Here is a 22,344-nt window from a genome sequence, read left to right as displayed (position 1 = left end):
TTCTAGTAGGATTTTGTGGCAATCGGAGAGAATGTTTTTATACAGCTTTACCTGTAGTATGTTCCTAGCATTAGCAATTGTTTTAATATTTGTTAAACTGGTAGAAATTGTGTATTGGCCGGCAACATAAATGAGATGATAAAGCTAAGATAAATTGAGGAACATGTTTGCAATTATAATGCTGTGTAACAAGTTAGACAGCATAGTATGGGGGGTCAACGTTAGTCATATGGGCAGGAAGAACACTGATTTGTAACTCAGGGAAGACTTCCCAGAACAGCAATTTGTAAGAAGCTGAGATAAGGAAAATAGAGCAGCATCGGAAAGAAAGAGAAAAATAGGGACTTACGAAGGCCACACCAGCTGGTGGAGGTGGGGATGATGTTGAAGTTAAATGTGCATGTCGACGCTTCTTACTTAGGTCACACAGTCTGGTGGAGGTGGGGTGACATTGGAGTTAAATGTGCCTGTCTATGGTACTTACCTAGGTCACACAGTCTGGTGGAGGTGGGGGCGACATTGGAGTTAAATGTGCATATCTATGGTACTTACCTAGGTCACACGGGCTGGTGGAGGTGGGGGCGACATTGGAGTTAAATGTGCCTGTCTATGGTACTTACCTAGGTCACACAGTCTGGTGGAGGTGGGGGCGACATTGGAGTTAAATGTGCATGTCTATGGTACTTACATAGGTCACACAGGCTGGTGGAGGTGGGCTGACATTGGAGTTAAATGTGCCTGTCTATGGTACTTACCTAGGTCACACAGGTTGGTGGAGGTGGAGGTGATACAGGAGTTTAATGCCATTGTTCCACACAGAGAGAGCCTTTAGTTGTGAGCTTGAATTGTTCTCAACTGAGAAGTTACAGGCGTAGAATCTTCACTATGCTGTTCTTTGCTCTAAGACACATCAGGAACTTTGAAGACTACTTTCTTCCTGGGGTTAAGCATTTGTCTTTTTTGATGATGATAGTATGAAGTAGTTCTAGCAGCTGAGACTATGAAATGGAGGGATTTCCATTTGCAGGCATAAGAGACGAGGAACAGACTTAAATTGCTAAGAAATATGAACAGTGGTTCTCAGAAGCAGCCCAGAAGCATGGATTCTGTCTACGGCCACCAGTGTGGGCAAGCTTCACACAATGTTGAAGTTGCAGCTGGTGGAAGGGCCTCGAAGGACAGTCTGACAGCCTGGCATTCTCCTCATTACCATGGAGGGAGCAGCACTGGAAAAAAACCAACTACAGAGTGTGTGTAGAACTTGTGTGTGCTAGGAGCTTCAACTATTCAAGCTAGCAGTTGCCCAGGTGCAGGCTGTCTGCAGCTTTCATCAATGTATGTTTTCAGCAACACATTTGCTAAGTCAGTCATTTCTGAAGTTGGCGGCTTTCTAGCTCAGGTGCTGTCATAGATGAGATCTGGACACTTCTGGGACAAGTGAAGAGGGTCTCTTTTGCTGACGTTGTACTATTTTTGCCCTGATCCTTTGGTCACCTGTGGATGGCTATAAAGCAAAGAGATGGGTTTGGTTGGCTGTGATTGTATCCTCTGTACAGTCCTCCATACACTTCTTAATGGAGTCAGGAGGAGCAGGAGGTGGATTAGAGTTGTGGGGAAGAGAATCATATAAAAGTCAGAGTGGGCCAGATGGTGGTGGCGCACACCTTTAATCCCAGAACCTGGGAGGCAGAAGCAAGTGAATCTCCATGAGTTCGAGATTAGCCTGGTCTACAGAGCAAGTTTCAGGACAGCTAAAGCTACATAGCCAAACTCTGTCTAGAACCCCTTATGCCCCCCAAAAGAAAAGGAAGTCAGATGGTCTCTGCAGAGAAAACACATCTATTTCTAAACTGTAGGGAAAGTCTTTCAGGTGCAAGAATATACCTATTTGGTTCACGGCTCCATACCAAGGACCCAATGTCTAAGGCACCTAGGAAATTAAGCTGTTGATGACTGCATAAAAAAAATTTAGTTCTTCAGACCAAGTGTTTTAACTTAAATGTAATGTTCAATAATCAACATTGCCTTAAAGATTTCACATGTAGAATGTCAGTGACTTGAGGCAAATCCAACAAATATAAGGCCAAAATAATAAAAAAGAAGTCAACTTTTAGTGGCCACCCCATCTCCAGATAACTTTTTTTCACAGTATCTCTACACACATTCTTAAAACAATATAAAGTTATAACTTTTCCCCATTGTCTTATATAAATGGCACTATTGCATTGGCACTTTCCTGTTTTCTGGATCTTGAATTTTATTTTATTTTTTAACAACAGTGTATTTGAACATCACTGGAAAATGTGGAAACAGAACTCATTCATTTTTTCTGTATCTGTCTTATTCATTTTCTACTACTAGATCTGTAGGTGTTTCTAGGATTTCAGAAAACTTTATGATTTTAATGCCCTGAACGCATTTCTTTATGTATATGCTGGAATTTCAGATAACAACAAAGCTGAAATGCTTTATTAATATGTATGTTAATAACATGTTTGCCACAAACTAGATCTCCTACAACACTGTATTAATGATTATCATTTTTATAAATGGTTATAAAAGAGTATTTATCTCACTCACCAATAACAAACATTATCATTTTGTTAATTAAAAACATCCATTTAATTTGTCTTTCCCAGATGACTTATCATATTAAACCTTTTAAAAAAATTAGTACTTTCAAAAATGTATGACTCCTTTTAAAACAGTTGATTTTCCTTTTAAGTGTGCACATAGATGCACAGAAATGCCACTGAACACCATACAGACAGCATTACTTTTAGCAATCACAAGGTCTGAATTTTAGTCTTGATTTCCTCCCTTAGAAACTATATAGATTCTCTGAGTCGCTCCTTACTCATGCAAAACAAGAGGAATAAATGAAGTTCTCACTGAGTAACTTGGTATCCATCTGCTACCTATGATTATTTAAGTAAAAGTTTGAGTTAAATATATTTTAAAATACAAAAGGATGCTATATATTATTCTTGTTAATTCTTTAATCATCTCACACATGCATGCTATGCACTTTGTCTTGTTCACCCCCATTCTTCTTTGCACCTCCTTCAAGAACCCTCTGTTAACCCTCATGCCCTTCCAATCTGGGTCCTCTTTATTTGTCTTAACAATTTGCTGATACAATGTGTGCTGCTCATATACTCATGTGTGCAGGACCATCTACTGGAGTGTGTTCCACCTACCGGAACCACGCCCTTAAAGAAATTGACATTCCATCTCCCTCAGAATCCATCGACTGTTGATGGCTCCTCAGCAAGAGGTGGGCACTAGTGAACCTTTCCCACCTAGAAGCTGAGCACTGACTATTGATCTTGTGCAAGCAAACACAACCTTGTGAGTTTATGAGAGCAGCAATCTTACTGTGTCCAGAGGATGCTCTCTCATACAGCCTTTTTGGTCCCTCTCCACGATGGAGCCTGAACCTCTGGAGAGGAGGTATAGTATAGATGTCCTGTTTGCAGCTGAGCATGGAGTAAACACTCTTAAGGAGTATCCTAACCCAGAAATGAGAGGCTAGCTGCCATTGGCAGGAAAACAGCCATCCTCTAGCTCTTGCAGTACTCAGAAGGGCTTGAATTTTCTTGATGGATCATCACATGGCTCTTGTTTGAAATAATCTAATCACATATTTGTTAATAAAAGGGAAATTGAAAATTCTGATGTCCACAAATAGCAACCATGTTAAAACAGAATATATTTGAATACAAAGACAGCCAGGTCACCCTCACCCAGGAAAATCTATGGCTATGAACTGACCGAATTTGGCTAATGATGCTTTTCCAAAGAAGCATTTCAGAGAAGAGCAACAGTCTAGTGCCACTTCGAGAGGGCTGCTGTTTGTTAAACTGAGCCCTGTCTGTAGGGCTGGTCCTCCTATAATGATGGCATCACTTAACGCCACTTACTTTCCCTTTGGTAAAATTGAAAAGAGATTGTTTTTCATACAATATATTCTGACGATGATTTCCCCTCCCCCAACTCCTCCCAGATCGTCCCCTACTCCCCATCCAGGCAAATCCCCCCCCCCCCCTCTCTCTCTCTCTCTCTCTCTCTCTCTCTCTCTCTCTCTCCTCTTCTCTTCTCTTCTCTTTGTCACACACACATTCACTTTCTTGCTCTCACTCTCTCTGAAGAGTATAATAATAATAATAATAATAATAAGAAGAAGAAGAAGAAGAAGAAGAAGAAAACAAACTGAAATAAGAAGAAATAAACAGCTGGGAGGAAAAGATCCAAAGATAAAAGCACAAGGAACACATCGAAATCTCATAAAAATACAACATGGAAACCATCATATATATATATATATATATATATATATATATATATATATATATATACAAAAAAAACCTAAAGGGGGAAAAAGGAAAGAAAATAAAAATCATGCCTAGACAAAACCCCAAGAGACGAGGAGCCTCCAGAAATGGTGTTGAGTTCCCTTTGTGTTGTGCTCGGCATGGAGTCTGTCCCTAAGAGTTGTTTGTATACCCAGTGAAGACGCCACCGGGAAAAGCTAAGTTTTTCATTTGTGAGCAGTTATCAATTGGAGATAGTTTCTGGGTTAGGGAAGGAGCCTTGGGTCTGCTCCCCCTCTCAGCACTGGGACTCCATCTGGCTTAGACATGTGTAGGACCTGTGCATGCTACCACAGCCTCTGTGAGTTCACACGTGTGTCAGTCCTGTTGTGCATGGAAGACCTTGTTTCCTGGGTGTCTTCGATCCCCACTGACTCTTAGAGTCTTTCCTCCTCTGCTTCCATAGGGTTCCTTGAGCTCTGAGGAGAGGGATTTGATGGAGATGTCCCAGTAGGAATGAGCATTCCAAGGTCTCCTACTCTCTGTACATTATTCCATTGTTGGTCTGTATTTGTCGCCATATGCGCCAGGAAGAAGCTTCTCTGATGATGGAGGAGCAAGACCCTGCTCTAAAGGCATAGCAGAATGTTATTGAGAGACATTTGACTGCCATGTTCCTTCAGCAGAACAATAGTGTTTGGTTTTTCCCAGGACTCTGGTCTATCTGGTCTCGGGTTCTTGGCCATCTGAGAAGTGTCAGGTGTGAGTTCCACCTCATGGAGTGGGCCTTAAATCCAATCAGATATTGCTTGGTTAGTCCCACAGGTTTGTGTCTTCGTCACACCAGTTTATCTTGTAGGCAAGTCACCAATGTAGATGGGAATGTTTGTAGTTGGGTTGTTTACCTTTCTCCCCAGATAATGTGCAGAGAGCCTTCTAGTACCAGCAATACTGTTCAGGAGGAGTGAAGGCTCTAGACAAGCACCAGCTCAACTTCTCCACGTTCATTGAGTTATGTAGGTGTTGTCTTTGGCAGTAGGGCCTTACCATCAGTTTGTAGAGAGCACCCAATAGCTTTGGCAATAACCTATGGTTTTGGGGGTGTCCATGGGGTCCCCTGGTCAACAATTCAATTAGATGTAACCCATTCATGGAACTGTAGGTTTTGGTGATGAGAGATGTCTAGTCAGGATTTTGTCTCCTCTGATATTTGGTTATTCCATTTTTATTTTTTCATATATGTGTATATTTTAAGAAGTTTCCACAGAATTGGGTTTCCATATAATCTCTGTAATGGTCCTTAGTTTTATTTGTCCTTCCCTTAATCACTCTTCTCCCCCCTCATTAGATCCTTCTGTCCCTCCCCACCTCTTCCATTCATAGTGATCTATTCTATTTCCTCTTCCTTGTGAGACCCGTCTCCCCACTCCCTTACTCTATACCTAGCCTCTGTGAATATATGGATTATAACCTGTTTACCAAAGACTTAACAGCTAACAGCCACATATAAGAGAATATTTCTCTTTCTGGGTCTGGATTACCATACTAGGGTTAATTTTTTTCTAGCTCCATCTATTTACCTATGAAATGCATAATTTCATTTTTAACAGCTGAATAATATTCCATTATGCAAATGTACCACATTTCCTTTATCCATTCTTCCATTGATGGACATCTAGACTATTTCTAATTTCTGGCAATTTCTGGCTATTATGAATAGAGCAGCAATGAACATGGTTGAACAAGTATCTTTACTGTAGGATGTAAAGTTCTTTGGTTCTTAATTACTTTTATTTATATTTATATCAACCATATACCCCTCTAAGTCTGGTCCTTTTTATGACAAATTCTATGTGCTTTTCTTTTTATATTACTTTTATTTAATCTTTGAAATTTTTACATATGTATACCACATCTTAGTCTGTGTTCTATTACTGTGAAGAGACACCATGACCATGGCAACTCTTATGAAAAGAAAACATTTAATTGGGGCTAACTTACAGTTCAGAGGTTTAGTCCATTATCAGCATGGCAGGAAACATGGTGACATTCAAGCAGACATGGTCCAGGAGAGGTGGCTAAAAGTTCTGTATATGAATTCCAGTGACAGACTTCCTCCACACCTCCTAATCCTTGTCAAGTAGCCCCATTCCCCGATGACTAAACATTCCTTTCTCCCCTGGCAACCTTCTCAGTCCCTTCTAGTACTGTTAAAGCTAGCCAGCAGGGACTGTATCCTGGTCGATTCAAGACTGATTTCTCCTTGTCCTGCCATTTAAGTATATGTGTTCTCTTTATTGATGTCTGGGCATTAGTCATGTTTTAGATACTAATCTTTCATTCTATATTTTTCAAGTGCAGCTTCGCCTTCTTCTGCTTGGTTTTTGACCTTAGTTAACAAAATAATAGAAGTCTCAAGTTTTGAAAACAATATTATTACTTGACCTCTTATAATCATTTCGGCTTCCTTTTTCAAATACTTCCCCCATTCATTTTCCTAAGCATTCTAATTCCCCAGTTTACTTCCCAACTCAGTGTAGGTCGTTTCTTTCCCCATGCGCTCATCCTTTTCTCCCTGGCCTCACCAGTTCTCAGGAAGTTTTCCTCCATACACATGTGATTGCCCCACCCATGACTTTTATTGTCATCTAAACGCCACTTACTTCCTTCTTTTATTTTTAGCCATAGCTTCCTCTGAGATCTAGACAAGAAGATAAAGTGTGCTTGCTGGATAACCCCATATAGACATTGTTTCAAAATCTTAAGTCGAAATGAGCCAAATAGAATCCTCAGCTCCATGTTTCCCTGATTCCAGCCACATCCCTTGGGCCTTCCCTATCCCTACTATGGACTCAGCTTCTCATAACTCAATGCTGCTTTCTGTGACTCAGGAAGAACTTCTGTATAGGAGATCAGAGTTACATATTTTAAAAAGAAGACCCAATTCAAGTAGGATCATCAGTTTGCTTGATTAGAATCATCTAATTACTTAATAAATCAGATTCCTGGGGCCTACTCAGCAAATCAGAACCAGATCAATAAAACCATATTTCTACCAAGACTAATTTTCTGCCTCATGAACTGTAAGATCCACCATTTCTAATTAATTTATATTGATTGGGATGCTCAGTGCTTGATGGCATTGCTTGTATTTCAGGGCTTCCAGGTGTGATACACATTTCACTTCTTGAAAATCTGATAACGTCTGTGTAAGGGTAACTATTAATTGTACTTTAACTAACAAAATGTACTAGAAAACTATTTTTGAATTTGCTTTCGTGTAGTCATGATTTAAGCCAGCATCTTTACTTTTGAGAGACTTGATATGACCACATACCTTTGCTTTGTGACTACAATAATTAGGTGACAGGTGGTAGACAAGTCACATTGATTTGATCTGAGGTTCCTCAGCAATTATATTTTGCTAATATGATGCACATCTACGTGGGATAGACAGAGTTAGGCATCATAGCAGAACTGTCTACAGTTTAGATTTAGAGATGAGTCACCTGTCCCATCAAGCTTAGATATCTTTCTTGGATTCCCGATTTCAGGTACTCAAACCTAGGACACTTACTTAGTTCTCAGTTCCTAGAAAGGCGGGGAATCTTTTCCATAGAATTGCTATCTATCTTGGTTCTTTGCTTCCTCCGTCCTGGCTCCAGCACTCCTGACACACAGGTTTCCATTGTCTAGCTACCTCTAAAATATTGTATTGGTGTAAATATGTGTCACGTGTGACTATTAACATTTTAATAAACTTAAAATGAAAGAAAACAAAAATTTACTTTGCTAGTGATAATGGCTCCAGTTCAGTCACATGAGTAACTTCTACATTGAACAATGCAAAAAGGTATGAGTAGAAAAGCTCTATTAGATAATGTAATTTAATGTATTTTAGAGACAGTCAAATGTTTTCTCTTGAAGGAGATACAATATACCTTTCTCTTAGCCTTAACAACTCATGATACCAGCCAGAGCTCGATCTTCAATAATGCAGTTGTGTATAATGCATCCCAATCTTTTATGTTTTTAAGTATGTGGTTAGTATGCTCAAGTTTGTAGGGTATCAGAAGAGGAAAATGTGAGGCCAGAAAGAAAGTAAAAATATACGGGCAAAGAGTATAAGGACTCCATCTTCCCCCTACACAAAGCAGAAAAAAAAATGATTCCTTGGAGATTTTTGCTTCTTTTTGTTTCCCTTACAACCAATTATCAGAACATGCATTGTGTTTTCTGCTAGTTTGACTGTCCTTCCCCCACTAGACTATTCAATACGAGAAGAAAGATAATTATCTCTTTAATTTCCTAAAGTTTCCCCAGGATTTAGACATTTCTCTGTATGTTTACTGAATAAATAGATTATTCCATGGTGTAGATTGATTGTGTGTTAGAAAAATTTTCACACACACACACACACACACACACACACAAGTGACTACTAAAAAATCATTATTTTTTTTCATCATTTATCTACTTACCATCATTTGACTTCAACTCAACAGAATTCCTGGCATTCCTTTTTTAAAAAATAAATTTTCACAATGTGAATTAGAAGATTTTACTACTCCACCATATGAGCAAATAATTTAGATTTGGTTTCTTTGGGATCCTGAGAGATATTTACTAATGTTGGAAGGTTATATGACATTTTTATGGCCTTACCTTTAGAGGTTACAACTGAAGTCAACATTTACTCATTGAATTGACCCAAAGCAAATTTGATCTGTGTTAAATTGAGGATGTATGTGGATGCCCTTGCTCATCTCCCTTAATCTTCTTCAGGGTCGGTGTAATTTATAGCTCAATACAAAAGGAACATATTGGGTTACTTGTTCAGAGAGCAGGGAAAATTGCCACTAAAGGTACTGAAACGTGGCCTTTTCCTTCCATCTACCTCTGTTATCTGGTAGTTTATTGTCATTGCTCATTGTGTGCCTTTATATAGAAGAAAATTTAATTATTATCATAAAGTTTATATTTTTGAGAATTTCATGTATTAGTACATGAATTTCCAATGGAAATTTCCATAATTTTCTTTCTTTCCTTCCTTCTTTCAAACTCTTCGTGTCTCTCTCATAACTCTCTCTCAAACTTGTGACCTCATCTTTTTAATTATTGTTGTTAAATCACACAGGTGCACATAAATACTACCTGCTAGTCTATTTAATGCTGCTTATATGTAGTTTAGGTTTGACCACTTGGATTGGCTAACCTATCAGGGGTTTGTCCCTGGAGAAGCCTGATTTTCCCTCTCTTAGCAGCCACAAATTACCTATAACTCTTTATTGTGGGGCAGAGTCTTGGGAAATTTCTACCCTGTATGTTGAAACATGAACTAGTATTGTTATTACGCACTTCAGATTTCATGGGTACAGCTTCCCTGTCCTATATACAAGACACAATCTCACAGCAGATGTTCTGATCCCCTGACTCTTACTATTTTTCTGTGCCCCATTCTGTGATATTTTCCAAACCTTAGGAGTAGGAGTTATAGATGTATCAGCTGGAATTGGCCATTCCTCTGCTGCTTGTTTTCTTCATTTTGACCAGTTATGGCCTCCAGCGAAGGTCTTTAGCTGCTGCAAAAAGTAGCATCTTTGATGAGAAATGGGTGCTATACTTATCTATGAATATAAAGATGAGCATTTAGAATGCCGTTGGGAATTTTACTGGTTTGGGAAAATGGCAGCAAATCTTCTCTAGTGTACATGACCACACCAGTCATGGGTGTCGGCTAGGTATACAGTAGTAGGCATGAATTCCTTTCTGTCTAGCAGGCCACAAGTTTAGCTAGATGGCTGTTGTTTAACCTTAAGACATAAAGTATCAGGATTGTGCCCCTGAGAATATCTTACCATGATTGCTATTGTGGTTCATAGGTTTTACACCTTGGTGAGGCTGTTCATTACTTTTCTCTCATGGCAGCTTCCATAACACCTTCAGATACTGTGAGAGTAGTTCTCAGGGAGGAGTCTTCTAGATCAGCTCCAGCTGTATGCCTCCACACCCTTTGCCTGAAGCATGTGGTGTCTTCCTCTACAATATCTTACCTTCAAGTTCTGGAAGGCAACCAATACCAATGGTAATAGCCAGATTTGCAAGTCTTTTGGATGCTCTTGATTAACAACTTGAGAGGAAATTTTTATATCTGGTGCTGAGGTACTTTGTTAGCTAGTCTATGGCTCTCAGGGGTAGCATTATCACCCCAAGTGACCTAAAATTGTGATATATATATATATATATATATATATATATATATATGTGTGTGTGTGTGTGTGCGTGTGTGTGTGTGTGCGCGCGCACATACATGTATGTATAAATATCTTGAGATATATATTTAAATAAAGATCAATGTATTAGTTATTTTTCTATTGCTATAATAAAGCACCAGGACCAAGGGAACTTGTAAAAGAAAGCTATGAATGTAGCTTATGATTTCAGGGGGTGGAGTCCATGATTGCATAGTGAAGGCATAAAGAGAACACTCTGGAAATGGAAGAGTCTTTGAAACCTCAAAATCTTCTGTCCCATCTGGCTTAGATCTCTTAGATCCCCAAGTTCAGATATTCAAACCTAGAATAATTACCCAATTCTCAGTTCCTAAGAAGTTGGAGAAACTGTAAGCAATTTTGAAAGTCTAGCCCAGTGATAAACCTCCTCCAACGAGGCCACACCTCCTAATTCTTCTTAAACAATTCCAGAAACTAAGGCCCAAGTATTCAGGCACTTAAGCCTTTGAGGGACATTATCATTCAAGCCACCAAAATAAAATGTTTCCCATTCGGGCGGTGGTGGCGCACACCTTTAATCCCAGCACTTGGGAGGCAGAGGCAGGCTGATCTCTGTGAGTTCGAGACCAGCCTGGTCTACAAGAGCTAGTTCTAGGACAGGCTCCAAAACCACAGAGAAACCCTGTCTCGAAAAACCAAAAAAAAAAAAAAAATGTTTCCCTTTGACATTTTTAACCACATTTGGGATTATTTATTTCTCCCCCCTCCTGTTTCCTTTGTATTACTTTTCCTCTTTCCTGCCCTTTCAAGTCTGTCCTGAATTTTCTCATTTCCCCATTTAGAGCTGCTGTGTCCTACTACCCCATCTCTAAAGATCTCTCTGTGCCTCCACCCACGGTCCCTTTCTACTTTCTTTATTTCTTTGGTTACTCCAGGCTATATTCTCACATCCAGAGAGAGACTCAGAACAAGGAACCACGAATGATAGAGAAGATGTGGTGTTTGTCTTTCTGGATCTAGGTGATCTCACTCAGCATAACATTTTCTAGTCTCATCCATTTACCTGAAAATTGTGTGCTTTCGATTTTTCCAGCTGAGGAATATTCCCATTATGCATACATATCACATTCTCGATATCCATTCATCAGTTGATTGGTGTGTAGGTTATTTCTACCTCCTGACTCTTGTGAGTGGAGCAAAAATGAACATGGCTGCCAAGTATCTGTAGGGTAGGACGCCCCATCCTTTGTGCACATGCCAAGGCCTGGTACAGTTGCATCATTTGGCAGATCTATTTCTCCGTGTTTGAGACGTCTTCACACTGATTTCCACAGCTTCTAGACCAGCTCTCAAAGCCATCAACTGTGCATGGAGGTTTCTCCTCCTCAACTTTGTCGCCAGAATTTGTCCTCCATAGTTTTTTTATCTTAACCATTCTGATTGAAGATAAAAATATCAGAGTGATTTTAATTTGCATTTCCATGATTCCTAAAGATGTTGAAGACTTTTAAGATTATTCTTTTTTTTGTTTTTGAAATTATAATAATTGCCTCATTTTTCCCTTCTAAATATTTTAGCCATTTTTATTTTTTCTTCAGAAAACTCACAGTTCAGCTTCATAGCCATGTTTAGTTGGCGATTTGTGTCTTTGATTCTTTGTGTTCTTTCCATATTCTGGATACTAATCATCTATCAGATACAGACAAGCAAACGCATTATCCCTTCCTGTGGGTTTCTCTTCATGTGACTGCTTGCTTCCTTGCTTCCTTTGCTGTCCAGAAGTATTTTATGTTCATGGGGTCTCACTTGTCAATTGTTGGCCTTCCTCCCCAACTGGAACCCAAGTCAGAAATTCCCTTCCTGCATCTGCATTGTGTAAGATGCTGCCTAGGGTTTCTCTTAGCAATTTCAGGGTTTCAGGCTCCACCCTGAGGTCTTTGATGCATGTGCAGCTGGCTTACGGGGAAAGGCAATAGATGTGGGTCTAATTTCATCCTTCTACATGTAGCCATCAAGTTTTCTTGGCATTGTTTGGTGAATACTCTGTCTTTTCTGCAGTGGATGTTTTCGGGTTGTAATTAAGGGCGCTTATGTTTGGACCTTCGATTTTGTCCATTGCTCCGTGTCTGTTTCTGTGCAGCACCATGCTGTTTCGTTACCTTTGCTCCTCAGTATAACTGGAAATCTGGTATGGCCATTCCATCACCATTGCTCTTTTCCCCCACACTGAGCTTTGGTGGTTTATACGAATCTAGAAATTTGCCCTTTTCTTTTAGATTTTTAAAGTAATAGAGCATAATTTTTAAAGTATTCCCTTACAATATCTTGCAATGTTTTCTTATCATCCTGATCCTATTTATGTGGGTCATCTTTTTCTTTTCCTTAACAGAGCCAAGAGTCTGTCAATCTTGTGTTTCTTCTCAAAGTGGCAGCTCCTAGATCCTTTCTATTGTTTTTGTTTCTATTTCATTAATTTTTGTTCTGATTTTTATTCATTTATCCATTGTCAACTTTATATAGAATAATAATTAATATCCTAAAAATGTACCCCTTTTGAGACAGAATCTCACATAGCTGTTGTATGACAGCTTTTCCTAGGGAAAGACAATATGTACATCTACTCACCCTAGATAGCGAATCCATGGCAACCAAAGAACAGATCCCACCAAAGGTCCACATGGTGAACCAATGAGTTTTACTGGGGTTGCTTGCTTACAGGAACATAAATGCCTCAAAGACAACCGCATCACGATGGTACTTGTGTGCAGGGCAAACTCATGGCAATCATCATCTTGGGCACCTTGATGTATCCACATGAAATATCCAAGGTCAAAAATGGGCACCGTGTGGTATGGTGTCATGTCTTTGAGTCCTGAGTGCATATGAGAGATACCTGGGAACTTTTAAGCACTACCTGAGAATGGGAGCCATATGGGCAAGAGGCTAGCCCAACTGACCTGTGAGGGCCAAAAAGCCAAAGGGTTTAAGTGGTCTAACATGCAGTAGGGTGAAAAACCATTTGTGTACTAGAGATGTCAAGAGGCCCTTTATCCTTTATGGGTCACCAATCAGTTATTCTCACTTCATACCAGTAAAATGAGGTGGAATTAGATGATACCCTAAGATCAGGCCTAGATCCAGTTTTCTAGATACTGAGATAACATACATTTAAACCATCACGTCTCAGTGGTATAATTCTACCTACCAGGGGATTGGCAATATGTATGTGGCTAGACCTGGGGTTGCTACTGACAGTTTGTGACCAGAGGCTAGCAATGATGCTAAACTTCTCGCAGTACTCAGGGAAGCCCCCTACAGAAAGAACTGCATGGCCCTAAAAGTGCTACATGTCCTGAAATGGAAAGTTCTTTATTAAACTAGTCATCTGGAATTCACAACAGAGAAACTTCTTGTCCTTGCCGGGAGACAATTGGAGATCTCTTGAATAGTCTCTAGAGGTAACACCTGTACTTATTGACATTTCTCAACCCATGCAGTCTCAAGACAAAGAAAAAGAAGGCCTGCAGAAGGCGGCTGATATTTGTGCCAGGAAGACGCCTAAATTTCTGTGGTTAGGTGTTGGCAGCCACCTTGCAGATAAGCTTTCTACCAGGGAGGCTCTATGCACTTGTTGTTCCCTTACAGCATGTACTTGGCACGGACGCAGCCCTCTCGATTTAGTCAGAGCAGCTGTTCAGGAAGGAATTGCCTCCAAAGCACACCATGAAACCCACTGAAAAACTATATTCTTGTGTAAATGGGTGTTTAACCCACAGTAGAATGGTGTAGGTCTCTGGTCCATTGAATCCGTAGAAGCTTCCTCATATGTAGGGAACTGGCAAACTTGGTGTGCTCTAAAGAGGGCAGCTACCATGATTTTTCTTTGTGTGTGAAGAACGGTGGGAGGAACAGGATGCCGTGTGCAGAGCAAATGATTCAGACCACAAGCTTTGAAAAATATATTTAAAGGCCTGCTCTGGGGAAAGCAAGCAGCTGGCTTGTTCTCTGTGGTTTGGGGTCTTAGGAATATGTGTTTCAGCACTGAGTGGGATGGTTGGCCTTGCTTAGAGGGCTCCTGCGAAACAGGAGGAGTCAATTGGACCACCACTTAGCAATGTCAGTTGTGGGTTAAGTCACTGGAACGCCCCCTGGTCATTGGTCAGCGTTTCTGAGGAAGTATGGGAGATTGCATGAGAGGGTCTCAGACCCCCACTTTCTTCCTACGACACAGTGAAGTGCAGTAAAAAGCACAGCCCACTTTAGCCGCTGTGCTTGGCTGAGGCTGGAGAAGTTTTCAGTGAGTAGAGAGGTGTGCAGAGGATGCTGTCAACCTCAAAGGCTGTTCTGTTCTTCGTGACCATTCTTGCAGGATGAAGAAGTAGAGCATTCAGACTTTTCTAAGCGAGAGATTTGTTCCTGAGTTCAATAGTGTACAACTATCGGATGCCTGAAATTGCCTTGGTGGAAAACCTTGGCCAAACCCACAGATCTGGAGACGTTTCTGCACCGACTTCATCTTTCTGGCCATTATCAGCTGGCTACCAGCTACTATCTCATGGTTTATATGCAAAGCATTGAGCTAACTGTATTGTATGTGTTGTCATATTGAGTTCTTCATCATCTCTGGGCAGCCATTACTCTTCTCAATTTACTGAGAGAGAAAAGACTCAAACAGATTCAGTAATGACATTCTTAGAACTAAGCCATCAGGGGACATTTAGCATCCAAACTGTGACACCAAACAGAACAGAATCTCTTCGACAATGCTCTGTGGTAGCTGTCTAGCTCTACTCCCAACAAGAAACATCTCAATATTATTGAAGGTCAGGCGTCCTACAGTTTGAACAGCCCTCATTGTTGCAAACGTGGTTAAATTTTACTTACCTGTGTCTGAGATGTGAATCTTATAGGTGGAACTTGTACTAGAACTCAAGCTTAGTGCCGTTCACACCTGTTTTTCAGTTCTAGAAACCATTTCATTCAAATTGAATCTTATTCAAAAGTGTGTCAATACAAAACAAAACTGCATCAATTAAAAGACACACTAGTATAGGTATATACACATAACCATGGCCATTGCTCCATCACACCAAAGTCTACAATGGCTACTCCACAAGGGGTCTTGATAAAGTTCTATAAAATTACCTGAATTAGAACCCAATATGTTAGAGACAATAAAATAGGAGGCTCAGAAAACATTGAGAGTCCATTGAGGAATGGAGATCAGAACTCCTGACCAACTTTTCTCTCCCTCACCCGTCTGTCCATGCATTCAACACCTTGCTGTTATATTTCAAGTAGAGTGCAGACAGTGTTCCACAGGGAAAATTCAGCACAAATGCACACAGAGAAGACACCTCCCAGACAAGACTGTATAGGATGTTAATAATCTCTCACTTCCTTCCGATGGTCAAAGTCCTGCCTCTGCATGGCACACACAGAACTGCATACAAATTATTCATACCATCCTGGGCAGCCCCTGTAGTCAGTCCAGTGTTTCCACAACTTTCCAAATTGCTTGAACTCAAAGCTCAGTACATGTTTAAGTGATTTTAGGAGATTTTTCCCTTGAAAGCACAGTAAACCATATGTGTATTTTGCTTCTTGTTTTTCTTTTGGACCACTGTATAGTATAGCCTGGATAGAGACTCCGTATCACATAATATCATCTGTGAGGATGGAAAGGTCACTCGGGCATGTGGGATTTAAGCTGAAAATGCCAGCTGGATTGGGTTGTGCCAGAATAAGCTTAAACGGTGTAACATGACTTGCTGTGAGCTGATGGTGAAGAGGTGTATCAACCTAGGCCCGACCCAATCTCGTTTTCTTGCTCATTTCTCCCTCTGCAGTCATGTTCTTCATGTGGTGATGGTCAAGATGGGTGGTTGGCTTTCTCTAGATAGGCAATGAATGTTCCTGCCACTGGACCCCTTGGGTTACCTTGAATGTTGTCTCAGTTTCTTCCCTGGCGTAACATTCATCTCTCCTCTAGGGACCGTTCCAATATTAGCTGGTGTGGGAGGTCCTTTTGTCTATGTGTTGCTTTTATTGGTTAATGAATAAAGAAAACTATTTCGGGGCTGAGCAGCTGGGAACCAACAAGCACCCCATTATACTACAGTTAGCTCTCTATACTTCCCTGATTCCAGTCCCTGATCTCTGAGCAATAATCAATTGCTTTTTCCTGTGGTCTCTCTTCCCTATTCTTCTCCTTTCTCATGGAAGCTCAGCTTATCCCAGGATCTTAAGTGTTCTTTGTGCTCCTTTTACATCTTCACCCACCTGTATTGCTTCTCATGAACACTGTCTAGGGGTTTAGGGAGTCCCTTGGTTGACAGTGAAAACTTTGTGATGCTGGCTTGATGAGGCTCTCCAGTTCTACCTGGGCCTAGTTAGTAGACCACATTCCTTTGCCAAAAAAAGATCAGTGTGATATAGCTCCTCTATGATTCTGTGAGGCATCCATAATTTATCTAATACAATAATAAAGACAGCAAATAGGTATAGCAGATATAGGTCTTTGCTTGGTGGAGTACTTCAGAGCTCCTTGGAATATATTTTTTTCAGAGACCACAGGGGTAGGTATTAAGAGCCATACAAACAGATCTCGAGAGTCCTTTCTGAAAGCAACCCAAAATCTACTGTAGCTACAGTAGAGAGCGCTCTGGCCTAAGATCTGAAGGTATCTGCCCTGTAGGTACATTGCTCCATCTCAACCAGACACTGTGTTCCCAAGCCTGGCACCGGGCATGTTTTCGTGAGATGGTGTGTAACTCTTAAGAGGAGCATTATCATCCCATTCACTCAAGCACACACACACACACACACACACACACACGATGTATGTAAGTTTACAAAAGAATGTTTCTCTATGCTTTTTTCAAGAATATTTAATGCTATTTATTTCTGCTTCTTCCCACTCTCCTAATACTTTGCTTACCCCAAACTCCCCAGCTGAAGTTCCCCATTGTTCCTATTACCCCTTTAGTAAGATCAAACTTTTAAAAACATCAATTGACAACAAATGCTGATGAGCCTGCAGGGAAAGGAGAGAGCCCTTGTTTACTGCTTTTTGGGTTTACACACTGGCACAGCCACTATGGAAATCATTATGGAGAATTCTCAAAAAGCTCCATGTGGATCTCCCGTATCACCTGGTAATACCACTCCTTGCTGTACGTTCAAAGGAACGAGTGTCATCCTATAGAGATACTTGCTGTACCATGTCCATTGGCTCTCTATTCACAATAGCTAGGAAATGGAAACAACCTAAATGTGGCACAATATGCACAATGAAATTCTGTCCAGCCATAAAGAGAAATGAAATCATGAAATTTGAATGTAAATGGAGGGAACTGGGTTACCGAGAGAGTTAACCCAGACCCTGAAATTTAGATGCTCTATGTTCTTTCTTATTTGTAAATCCAAGCTCCGAATTTTTAGATTTGATCATATAGCTGACATATACAAAGAAGCCAGGAAAATAGAAAGGGACCCTTTGTGGGGGAGGGTCACATAGAGGGAAACAATAGGAAATTAAGTGGGTTTTCATTATCATTGCTTTTGTACATTTCCTTACAATGTTTTGCTTTCCCCTTTGCATGATTTGGTCACCAAACCTTTCCGTCATCCTTGTCAAGGAATGATTAAATGCCCCCTTTCATCTTGTTATAGAGGGATATATTGTATCTCACGTCATTGCTTCCATTCTGCTCAGTTTGACAGCACCATTGGTTGCTGCATACCGTCAGCTCGGGTCACTATGACACTCTTATGTTTCCTCTTGGGTATTAATGGAAAAGTTTGGTACTCACTTGTCCAAAGACCCTCATACTCCTGTGTACATAGACATCAGTTGCAAACAATTTTTGAGTGCAGATTTCTTCTCTTCTCACCTAAACCCTGCCCTCTACTGAGGGAGGACTTGTGTGAAAGCTTGGACTCTATTTGTGGCAGGTACATGATGTACAATCATCATACAGAGAGTCTGGAGGCCTCTGGGAGAGATGGCTGAACTGGCGTTGCGTTTCTCCTTTACTCTCCTTCTCCTCCTCTTTTACAAGGCATGCATACTAAAAGTCTGTTGATTAACTGTTCATTTCAAACTTCACTGCAAAACTGTTTCCTCCAAAAAATGACCCCATATTTCCCAATAGAGAGAACTCTATCTTGGGAAGGAGCTTGAGAAGCAGAATTGGGAAGAAGTCTCAATTTATGGCATGGGAGCCACTGTTAACTACCTCTGTTAGTTAATTTTATGTTCATGTAAAGAACACCATGACCAAGACAAGCTATAAAAGGAAGGGTTTCTGGATCCATCCAGGAAGGGATAGAAAGATTCCTTCACCATCACGGTAGGGAACAGGCAGCAGGCATGGTGCTGGAACAACAGCTGAAAGAAAGTTCACTTCTTGATCCAAAAGCAGCTGAAAGAGCTAATTAAGAACGGTGACTTTTGTAACTTCAAAGTCCACCCCCAGTGGCAAACTTCTCCATCAAGAACACATCTTCTAATCCTCTCTGAACAGCCACCAACTGGAAAACTGTTGTTCAAACATATTAGTTTGTGAGATCCATTTTATTCAAACCATCCTCTACTGGGATAAGGCTCCCTCACCACCAAGGCAGGGAACACGGCAACAGGCAGGCAGGCATGGCACTGGAGCAGCTGCTGAGAGCTCACATCCTGATCCACAGAGGGGAAGTATAGAGAGGTAACTTGAAATGGCGTTGAGTCTTTTGAAATCTCAAAGCTATGTCCAGTGATGTACTTCCTCAACAACTGTGCACCTCGTCATCCTCCACAAACAGCCACCAACTGGAGAGCAAGCATTCAAACACGTGAGCCTTTAGGGAATGTCTCATCCAACCACCACACAGTCAATCAATCAATAATCAATCCGTATCTACATTACATTTCCCTCTTCCTATCAAATGAGAATGGTATTCTCTTCATTCCATCCTCATAGATTTGTGCTGAAGATTAAATGTGGAGAAATGTGCCATCAATTTTAAAATATTTCACAAAATTTATAAAGCAAAACCTTGCATTTTTAAACTTACCTGCTGGATTATTGGAGAAAACGTCATTTTTAATGATGTTTTGTGTCAGGGATTTTGCGTAGCTTGGTCAGTGTTTTTTTTTTTTTTCTAATCAAATCTGTGGTTGAATAGAGTCAGTTATGGTCTCACTACATTTTGAACCCTACCCCACACGGTTCTACTTAACAGCTTTCGAGTGTGATTTCACAGCTCAGAAACTGAGGGCTTTTCCATTCTTTGACACAAATGAAGAAATTGCCCTCCCTGTGTTTCCATCAAAACCTCTTCTTTCTACGTGGAATATAAAGTCTCAGATACTAACAATAGGATATTAAAAGCCAAATGTGAAGCAATTACCCACAGCTTTGCAGAACAGTCCCCCACACAACTGCCACCCAATCAAAAGGCCCGTGTCTGTCACCCACCATCCCCGCTACTCAGGGAATCAGAATGTCAGAATGACAAAGGATCTTATGGATTATTCTCCTCCCACTCACTTAACAAATGGGGGGAGGGGATGCGGTGCAGGAATAGAACTGTGCAGTTGGGTACACACTCCTGTAGACTAACACCATGCTAGAACTCCCTGTCTTCTGCTTATTGTTCTTCTTATTGCACTCTCCTGCTGCTCCTGCTGGGGTAGAACAGTGAGCTGGCAGCAGAGGGGCTCCTGGGATGGTAAAGCCATGCACTTTCAATGTTGCCTTTTGCACCAAACGTCGGTCTCTTCTAGTGTGGTTGAATCTCTCAGAAACTTTTATCTTGAATCAAAACTTTCAGGCCCTATCATACAACAAAAGTATATGCTCAACTATGTTCATGGCAGCATTGTTTGTAATAGCCAGAACCTGGAAACAACCTAGATGCCCTTCAACGGAAGAATGGATGAAGAAAGTATGGAATATATACATATTAGAGTATTACTCAGCAGTAAAAAACAAGGACTTCTTGAATTTTGCATACAAATGGATGGAAATAGAAAACACTATCCTGAGTGAGGTAAGCCAGACCCAAAAAGAGGAACATGGGATGTACTCACTCATATTTGGTTTCTAGCCATAAATAAAGGACATTGAGCCTATAATTCATGTTCCTAGAGAAGCTAAATAAGGTGAATCCAAAGACAAACACATAGGCATCCTCAGGAATATTAACCTTCATCAGGCGATGAAAGGAGACAGAGACAGAGACCCACACGGGAGCACCGGACAGAAATCTCAAGGTCCAAATCAGGAGCAGAAGGAGACGGAGCACGAGCAAGGAACTCAGGACCACGAGGGGTGCACCCACACACTAAGACAATGGGGATGTTCTATTGGGATCTCACCAAGGCCAGCTGGCCTAGGTCTGAAAAAGCATGGGATAAATCCAGACTAGCTGAACATAGCGGACAATGAGGAATACTGAGAACTCAAGAACAATTGCAGTGGGTTTTTGATCCTACTGCACGTACTGGCTTTGTGGGAGCCTAGGCAGTTTGAATGCTCACCTTAGGAGACCTGGATAGAGGTGGGCAGTCCTTGGGCTTCCCACAGGTCAGGGAACCCTGATTGCTCTTCGAGCAGATGAGGGGGGGGGGGACTTGATCGGGGGAGGGGGAGGGAAACGGGAAGCGGTTGTGGGGACGAGGCAGAAATTCTTAATAAATAAATAAATTAAAATAAAAAAAAAAAAAAAAAAAAAAAAAAAAAAAAAAACTTTCAGGCCAATCACACTAAAGTATTAACTGGTAATTTAATAATATATGCTGAGGCTCTTCCAGGCCAATGATGTCACCACATCACCCTTTTATTCTAAAGTCCTGTACTGCCTTCGCTATTGCTGAGAGGGAACTGTTACATCTTCTATGGATGTAACAAGAGGCTTGGACATTATGAAGACTTAAGCAATGGCATATTAGCAGTCCTTTCTTTCTCTTCTCCCTTCTATTTAAACCTTTCTCTAACTCTTCATAGCTACTTCAACGTATGTGATAAATGAAGATATCGGATACTGTGGTGATTTGAGGGTACATGTTGAGTTATCTAGAGAGTTAATGGCATTTGAAAAATTTAGAAGAAAGAACATAAAATCAAGAACAAATCCAAATCCAAAGTATGTTCAGAGAAAGTGGAAATCCCAGAAACACTTGTTTCTCCCTATTTATGGAGGAAATATTGCATATTCTGCTACAATAAGAGTAAACTCTCATTGAAAAAATAGCAAACATTTTGGGACAAGTTGCTGTCTAGAGTTACTGAAAAGCCTGAACTGAATCTGAGCAAAGTATACAAACTCTCATCGACCAGAAGGCTAGCTCCAAATGGCTCTTCTGCAGCACAGGTGAAATAGGGAAGCTTAGACATCAGTAAGCAGTACCCCAGTTCTTCAAGAAAAACTAAAGCCAAACCCTAGAAATTGCAAAGTTGCACCTTAAAAGTGGGCTTTACTGGAATTTTATGAACTTCATTATATAAATGACTAAAAGTAACTCATGCAAGATGAGATCATCTTCTCATGGGACAGAAGAGTTGCTTGGTGAGACATTTAACAGATCATCAGGCAAAGCCGTACAGGATGAGCCCATGCTTAAGCACGTTGAGCCTTATGTGTTTGTAGCATAGTGAGCATACTTCGTTCTGCCCGCCTGAGTGTTTTTCCCTTGGCTGAAAACCAAAAAGGCAGAACTGAAATATCTAGGTAGTGACCACTACAGGTCATCTATGCTCTTTGAAGACATTTGAAACATGGCTTAGTAGGTAGGTATCCAAAATCAT

The 22,344-nt window shown here is 40.7% G+C and overlaps 1 protein-coding gene across 4 annotated transcripts in view; it reads left to right on the top strand.

Annotated features, from left to right (window-relative positions):
* The window catches only part of LOC121440579 (5-hydroxytryptamine receptor 4), a 166,195-nt gene that overhangs the window by 108,708 nt on the left and 35,143 nt on the right, over window positions 1-22,344 (top strand). The gene's annotated exons all lie outside the window — the stretch shown is intronic.

This window comes from Microtus oregoni, unplaced genomic scaffold (genome assembly GCF_018167655.1).
Source record: "Microtus oregoni isolate MIOR12 unplaced genomic scaffold, Mior012 000069F_ref0000032, whole genome shotgun sequence".
In the NCBI taxonomy this organism is placed as follows: domain Eukaryota; kingdom Metazoa; phylum Chordata; class Mammalia; order Rodentia; family Cricetidae; genus Microtus; species Microtus oregoni.
Note: the sequence above shows the minus strand (reverse complement) of the source record. Positions and strands in the feature narration are given on the sequence as shown.